Here is an 8436-nt window from a genome sequence, read left to right on the forward strand (position 1 = left end):
CAGTTTACCAAGACTATTATCTAAATTTTGAAAAGGAGATGAAATTTAATGCCCACCAATTATTTCTTGGTCTTTGCCTAATCAAATTGCGGAATCTGTCCATTGCTATGTACTTCGATTCGGGAATTTGACATTGAAACCAAGTGTGTACAAATTTTTAAGTTGTGGTCCAAGGTTTTGTTATAACGGCAGGTCCCGAACCCGGGTCAGACATACGAACGGTTTTGTTCTTGATAATCAGTCGAGACGGGGGCGGTGAAATCAAATGACCGAACAAAATAATATAAATATAATAAAGATAGTGAACAATCTCGTCAATTTCAAAGATTATATATTTGATAAACGAACCGACCCCACCCAAGGTGAGCTCCCCTTGGGTGGGTGAAAACACCTTACAAAACACACACATAAATAGAAAACTAAAGTCCTGTTTATAGCTAAACAACATTCTAGAAGTTTTCCCGTTGATGTTAAACGCATGTCGAAGCTCTCGTCTCGAATCCGGTATTCTCGTCGGCATTAAGTGTTAACTTGACCATAAAATATATAACGGTTTCGTAATTTAATATCGCAAGTCACACTTTTTGGCCCTACAATAACTTTCTATGGTTGCACATCCGCAGCAGCCTACCGCTGCATTCTAATTAGAATTGATCGTAACGTGAAACGACGTGTCACACATACCTTCGCTTCCCTTGGGCAAGTTCGTTACTCTATCCAGTGATCGTCGTTCAGTTTACAACACCTAGTTATTCCCTCGATCGGTGTCGTGAGATTCCACCTCGTTCCATACCATCAAACTTCCCAGCTTCTTGGACAAACCAGATTCGAACACCATCTTTCCTTGGGTTGTGTCTGCCAGATGAGCGAAGCTCACAACCTTTTGCGGCTTCATATGTAAACTCTTTAAGTACTTTTAAGGCGCAGCTATAAAGAGGCGTATATTTGAAGTAAAATACGTATAAAATTATTTAAAAAAAAGGTTACTGCACTACCATTCAAACTTATTCAACATGGATATTCCAAACAATAACAAATATTTTCATGCGGATCTGCATACAAGAACAAGCTCAAGCTAAACGTCAGAACTTTACAAGGAGAAACTAAACAGGGTCACAAAAATTAAATACATCACAACATACATTTTATAAAAAGCACAAAACTTGGAATATACCCAACAGAAACTTTGCAGCTGCGTGCGCGAATCTTGGAGCCACTCGGATTTGAGTCATAACCGGGTCCTTGTTATATTAAAGAGCCTTGGTGAAGCGGGTCGGGCATACAATAATAATGTGGTGTCCTAAGGTCGGTGATATACATATTTTGTTCTTGGATCAACAATAAGCCCTTTTCCTCCGTTCACTTCCAAATCATGCCTACATATTTTTTTTTAAAATGGAACGAATGTATTTAAGTGTTTTGACTTAAGAAATTCATTATTCTTAATAAATTATTTTGAAGGAGAGAGGGACTAAGACTCAACTGGAACACGAAGTCCGGGATGGTTAGTTGCTCACGAGGTACATATTTGAAAAGCTGAAGAAGTCGGTCAACGTATACAGCCTTTTTCCATACCTATTAAAAATAAAATTTTAGATATGCTGAAAATATATCTACAGTTACAAGATCTCCCAATTTTGCCACTAATAAAGGATACCGTAGCTATTTTATGAACACTAAAGATTCCAAATGATGCAATTTTTCAGTGTTTTAAAACCGGTTCAAACCGGCCGGTTAAACCGGATTTCGCACAGCAGACAGGTATTTTGAGCCCAGTATTTTTGGCCAGTTTGCTAGAACATCGTACCGGTGGTTTTTTTCTAAAATACCGGTTTTTACCGGCACACCGGTTTTAAGCCCGAGAAATTTTTTATATTTGCGGCCCATATTTTTACAAAATTACTTTTGACCCAACAATTAACATTCAAACGTGTAAACTTTAGGACTATTTTTTTTAAAATTGAGTGCTTTTGTAATATTTTTTTAATATAGATAAACTTTTGGATTATTTTTTGTTATGGAATCATTTACTTGATTATTTTTGAAGTTGAAGTTGCATTTATAAAAAATTATAAGGTAAACTATCCAACCGGTTGAACATTCCAGTATAACCCGGTTCAACCGGTTGTACCATTTTTTAGCCCAACCCGATACAAGTCAAATACCGCTTTTAAAACATTGCAATTTTTTAAAGATGCAAGAGAGATGAAATTTCAAGAATGTTGGTACATATTTGCATACCATGCCATCCACTAATAGTTGCAATGCGAGTATGGCAGCCTTCAGTCCAAAAGTCGGGTGGAGGATGTAAATTGCCTGCGTGTGCAGGAAATACAACCATAAAAGAATTGAAATTACTAATTGATTGACGGATAATAACAAATATTTTAGAAACAAGATTTCTTTATTCATTTTTGTTGAATGATATTATATAATATTTGCTTACATGAAGATTCCGCTGGCTTTTCCTACCAAGTATTTGCTGCAATCTTCTCATAAATCCCAGATCCGGCTGCCTGTTGTTAGATCCAAAGTAAAATTTACAATGTTACTTCATAAGCTATATTATCCATTTATGAATAAATCATTTAAGAAATGGTTAATAAGAACTTACACTTGTAAAGATGCAGCAGAGTGAAAGTACACAATACTATAAGGTTTCTGGATTAAGGGCTCAAACTCCTGAAATTATCAATTTCAAGCGATGATTAGCTGTTGACGATGGTCAGACTCCTAAAAAGTCAAAGCACTTGTAGAATGTCTACTAAGAAGCGTTTTTACCTTTACTACATAGAGAACAAATCTTTCAAGGTCAAGACACCGAAGGAGAAAATGTGCTCCAACTACGACCATTACCGGACGACCTTCACTATCTACTCCTCCCCGATACCTAAATCATTAGTACACCATGTAAGCACTCAAACTTTGTAATTCAACGAACCTAACTTTGTAATTCAGAAAACAGAAACACAAGGGCTATTAGTACTTACAGAATCTTCATTTCTGCAATTTCAGAAAGATTAAGGGAATTTGCTTTGGCCAGGTATCTAGAATGGAGCGAGTATTCCTCAGAAGCAGAAAGTGGTGGGCCCCCGAGATCACCAAACCCTAACATTTTAGCAAAGTTGAACCCGTTTTGGGCTCGAGCGGTTCTTTCCCATTGTTCCTGGCGCCTTTGATCAGGATCTTTAATAATAGACATAAAAGCAGGATCTAAATATGATTCCAAATATGAAGAGTTCCTGTTAAAATCAGAACATACATTATTTATTTATATTCCTTCATTGATGATTCTTTATTTACGGCCACTTTATTTCTTCTCGAATAAAGTGGGGCCCACAAACAAGAGATTTACAGGTTACTAACCGTCTAGCCAATCCTTGATCACCAACAGGAACATCTAATGAGGCTCGGGGAATTTTAGGAGCTGTTTTTTTTGACATTTGGTAATGGTTTTATTCTGATTTTTCTTTCGTCTATAACTGTTTCACCATTTTCGTCTCCAACATCAGCAGGAAGCTTAGAAACGGCAATCTCTTCCTCTTTTTTATCACGAGGAAAATAGAGTGGAAGTAGTCTACATTTGCAAATCAAATATAAGTTCATGTATTTGCATACCACTTCATTACAAGATTCATGTATACCAATTCGAGCTAAATAAACATGTCAATGACGAAAACACACTTAATGTCAACCAGCGTACCTCTTATATATTTCAGTGTCATTTGCTGTCGTTAAGCAAAACACTACAGCTGTAATTTTATCCTTTTGCTTCTCAAGAAATCGACGCACAGTTCCTGATAAAAATAAGCATTAGTAAAGATAAAGTATCAATTGAGTACAAGTTACAAATGTATAAATAATACAAGTAAACATTTTTATCTGCATTTTTTTATCAATGGCTGCTTACTTATTGCCACGTGAGCTGCAGGTTCCCTTGGGTAATTTTTTGCCTCTGTGTAAATGCAACCCATTGCAATGCTGCAATAACAGATTTCAGTAAACAGTAAACACAATATTTTACCAAATATACTACACAGAATGTGAAACTAGATAAAAATAAATGATTGTATAAATAACCTTTGAAGCCCGTTCTCTATCAAGAGCTCTAAACAAGAACGATAGCAGTGACTCAAAGCATTTTCTGCTGCAGTATGGTATTTTACAGCATACTTGGGTCCCACTGTATGTATAACCCTCCTGTAAGAAGATACATTCACATATAATTTTAGGTGTTAGTGTAGAATTTAATAGTTTGATCATAAACAAACAACAATTTGACAGCTCACCTTGCAGGAAGATCGTATGCGTTAGTTACTTTCGCCATCCCTGTTCTGCAGCCGCCCTGTGAACCAAAAATACACGTTTTTTGGTAACAGATATTTTGCCTTTAGAGATTCAGTTATTAAATGGGGACACGAAAAATATACCAATGTCTTTGATTCAATTGAACAGTAAACAACATGACATAAATAATCAGGCCTGTAAATGAACCGTTCACATTTATATTTGATTGGTTTTAGCTCAATTATGCTCGTTCAAGTATATTTTCATTTACATTCATGACCGTTTGTTATGTTCACGAACAAACATGAATGAACACAAACAAGTTCATTTTCTTAATAAACGAACTTGAACAGGAAAACCTTGTCCGCTTAACGGTTCATGCTCGACGTACAAACATGTTCCGTTCGGTTTGTTTACAGGCCTGTAAATATTACAACTTTGTATTAAAGTATAACGATAAATAGAAAGATCATGTTACCAATGTTGCACATTCTTCAGCAAGACCAGGCCCAGCAGCAGCATGTAAACCAGGACTGCAATGAGCTTCATCCAAATTCTGAAATTAATAAAAAAAAGATCAACAAAAATATAACTTACAAAATAAAAATTAAACACTAAATATTTACAAGAATTAACTGCTCACCTCATTTGTAGAGTTAACAACCGCATCAACCTCAAGATTCCACGGATTCCCTCTCCAGAGATAAATCTTAGAATTAACTTCATGATCAACAGGAAACCTAGAAACTTTTCCACTACTATCCGCCCCAGAAGACGATGCTAACGGATCAGGAAAATGTATGTTTGGAAAATTAGGATCTTCAATTTCATAAGAATATCTGAAATCTCCATCACTCCATCTAGGAACTTGATCAAGAGTCACTACAGCATCACCACTATCGGTCGGCTGTCCGCCATGCGTTGCAGTTGCCGCCATATGCCGGTACATCTGTTTCTAATCAATTCTCCACCTCCCTCCTATGTCCACAAACAAGAATCACAAAAACAGCAATTATTATTACTACTATTACTATTATTATTATTATCCCACTATAAACGAAAAATTGGACTTTTATAATCCTAATTATGAGATGTTAGCTGATAATAATCCATACTTACATTTTGACCAATGATAATCTTAACTTTCACTTTTGTTGTCAAGAGCAATCCCAGTAGAATAATCATCATAGATTTATACGTGACTTTCACACGAATTCTCTCACAGTGATGATTATGAACGAAATGAAGAAACGTACGAGCGAAATCGAGTATAAATCAGACGTAATTTGAGTCTAAAATCTATGATTATTATGCTACGGGATTGCTCTAGGCAACAAAAGTAAACGTTAGGATTATCTTTTGTTCTTTTTTAAAGGCCAAATTATATTAGAAAAACACAAAAAGGTAACTTGCAAGCTGCAAGAGCCCAAACATACAAGAAAGTGAGAAAGAACTACATTCAAGTAACCAAACGAGAACAAAACAAACACCCAAACTACAAAGGAAAATTAACAAAATTGAACACGCATCAATCTTCCCAAACCCAACACCTCCTGCTCCTATTCATGATACAAGGGAATGATGTCGTCTTGATATCAATCACCACCTTATCTATCGAAAAAGGTTCGTTCTTGAATATTTTATCATTCCGAGTTTTCCATATGGACCAACAAGATACTAATGTTATTGCTTGTATCAAAGTAAGGATTATAATTGATCAAGCCGTAAGTATGGACAGATATCGCCAATATAAAATCCAATTTCCCACTGTAAACTATATATGAACTATTAAGCATCTAGGGTTAACCAATGATAATCCTACCTTTCACTTTTGTTGTCTACAGCAATCCCAGTACAATGATCTCATTTATTTAAACTTGATTTTCACTCGATTTCTCTCACACTAATAACTATGAACAAACCGGATAAACATACAAACAAAATGAAGTATAAATCAAAAATAAACTGAATGTAAAATATATGATTATTACGCTAGGATTATCATTAGTCAAATTGTAAGTCTATAAGTATGGATTACTATCAGCCAATAGATCATGGTTTGGATCATTAAAATCCAATTCTCCCATTGTAAATTATTAAGCACCCAGGGATACATTTTGACCAATGATAATCCAAACTTTCACTTTTATTACAGCAATCATGTAGCATAATCATTTATTTATTTACACTTGTTTTTCACTTGATTTCTCTCACACTAATAACTATGAACAAACTGAATAAACTTAAAAGCGAAATCGATTATAAATCAAACATAAATCGAGTGCAAAATCAATGATTATTATGCTACAGGATTGCTCATGGCAATGAAAGTGAAAGTTAAATATGGATTATTATCGGCCAACAGATCATAGTTTGGATTATTAATATCTAACACTGTAAACTATATGAACTAACAAGCACACCTAGGGTAAATTTGGGGAAAACCTAGGTATACAAACAAATTGAGCAATTACATCATTATTAATCAATTAACCGCGAAGCTGTACACAATATTAGCATAAAATCTTCAACCGGCCGTTAATTTAATAGCTTATGAATTGAGATTTAAATAAATTAGGGAAAACTGACGGAACGAAAGGAACTAACGCATCGTGTGATGACTGAGTTCATATGATCATTTAATAACCATTTATTTACACTTGACTTTCACTAAAAATTTTTATTACGAACGAAACAGAGAAACGCACAAACGAAATCGAGTATATACCAAACGTAAACCGAGTGTAAAATCTACGATTATTATGCTACGGGATTGCTCTCGGCAACGAAAATGAAAGCTAGGATTATCATCAATTCATCAGTCAATCTGTAAGTATGGATTATTATCGGCCAATAGATCATAATTTGGATTATTATTATTATTATAACTGTAAACTATCTATGAACACTGTTCAGCACACCTAGGGCAAATTTGGGGAAAACCTAGGTAAATATACAAATTGAACAATTACATCATAATCAATCAATTAACCGTAAAGCTGTAAGCAATATCAATACAGGATAATTAGCCGGTGGTTAATTTGATAGCATATGAATTGAGATTTGGATAATTTAGGGGAAATTGATGGAACGAGACGGAATTAACAACGCATATATGAATGAAAAAATAATAATAATGAATGAAGAAATTAGGTATTGAGATAGATACATACATACCTGGTAATCGGTGAGAGATTTGGGGAGAGAGAGAGAAATTGAGAATTATTATTATTGTTATTGTTATTGTTATTGTTGTTATTATTATTTTGTAAAAAGTTATAACAAGATAAGTCGATTTCTTTTTGTGTGTATATATTTATGATGTCAGAATGACCCTCTCGTTTGGATAATTAAAATCTTATTTTACGTTTTTTTTTTTTTTTATCTTCGTCAGACGCGGTTGGCCTTATGTTGAAATCGTATCGGTTGATAGTTAAGGCTTAATATTTTATAGTACTCAATAGGTTTTCTCACAGTGTTGTCGTGGTCTCCTTGATGACGTTCCATGGTGAGTCAGACATGGAGGGAGCGTTAAAATTAGATGGTTGACATATCGTATCAAGAAGACTCGCTCGAGTATTGAGAGTAACTTTAAACTCGGTTAAAAAAAGTTATCTTTGTTATAAAACAAATAATGTTGTAGAGCTTTATTACTTCAATTTTATAATAGACACAAAGTCACAAAATATAAAGTAGATAGAATATAGAATACAAAAATCCTTAACGTACGAAAATACAGATTTGGATCGTTAATTGATCATTTTTTTTTTGCTTTTCTTCACGAAATCCGTTTTGAGCGTATTATGATTTTCTTGAGCGTTTTTTTGTATTTTTGGCTTTGAGCGTTTTGTTTTTGGGTTGAACGTAATCCGTGTATATTTTTGTATGTTAAGAATTATTATACAGTAACCTAACTCATATAAAGTATATATACCTTAATTTTAAAATTTATATAAGTTTGCCATCAAAATACTAAACGGTTCATATGTGATGCGATGGTTAGACCATCTTTTAAATTATAATAATATATTTTTTCCCGTGCATGTTTTTATTTAACTATTTATCAAAATATATAGTTTTTATCGCTTCTGTTATGTGTCATCTTCTAAGTTAGATAACGTTGTAACTAATATATAAACTAAAAAAATA

General features: G+C 34.1%; 1 pseudogene across 1 annotated transcript; it reads right to left on the reverse strand.

Annotated features, from left to right (window-relative positions):
* Positions 1–975: 975 nt before the first annotated feature.
* On the reverse strand, positions 976–7514 carry LOC143540774 (uncharacterized; annotated as a pseudogene). Its single transcript, XR_013136643.1, has 15 exons — positions 7465–7514; positions 4931–5265; positions 4766–4843; positions 4290–4345; positions 4081–4200; positions 3911–3981; positions 3704–3797; positions 3367–3577; positions 2991–3242; positions 2782–2890; positions 2615–2682; positions 2447–2516; positions 2242–2316; positions 1484–1575; positions 976–1376 (listed from the first exon to the last, which is right to left on the reverse strand). The product of XR_013136643.1 is annotated as an uncharacterized LOC143540774 (transcript).
* Positions 7515–8436: the final 922 nt, after the last annotated feature.

The sequence above is a fragment of the Bidens hawaiensis genome, unplaced genomic scaffold (genome assembly GCF_021521415.1).
Source record: "Bidens hawaiensis isolate Kalapana, Puna unplaced genomic scaffold, B.hawaiensis_p1.1 tig00012328_1, whole genome shotgun sequence".
In the NCBI taxonomy this organism is placed as follows: Eukaryota; Viridiplantae; Streptophyta; class Magnoliopsida; order Asterales; family Asteraceae; genus Bidens; species Bidens hawaiensis.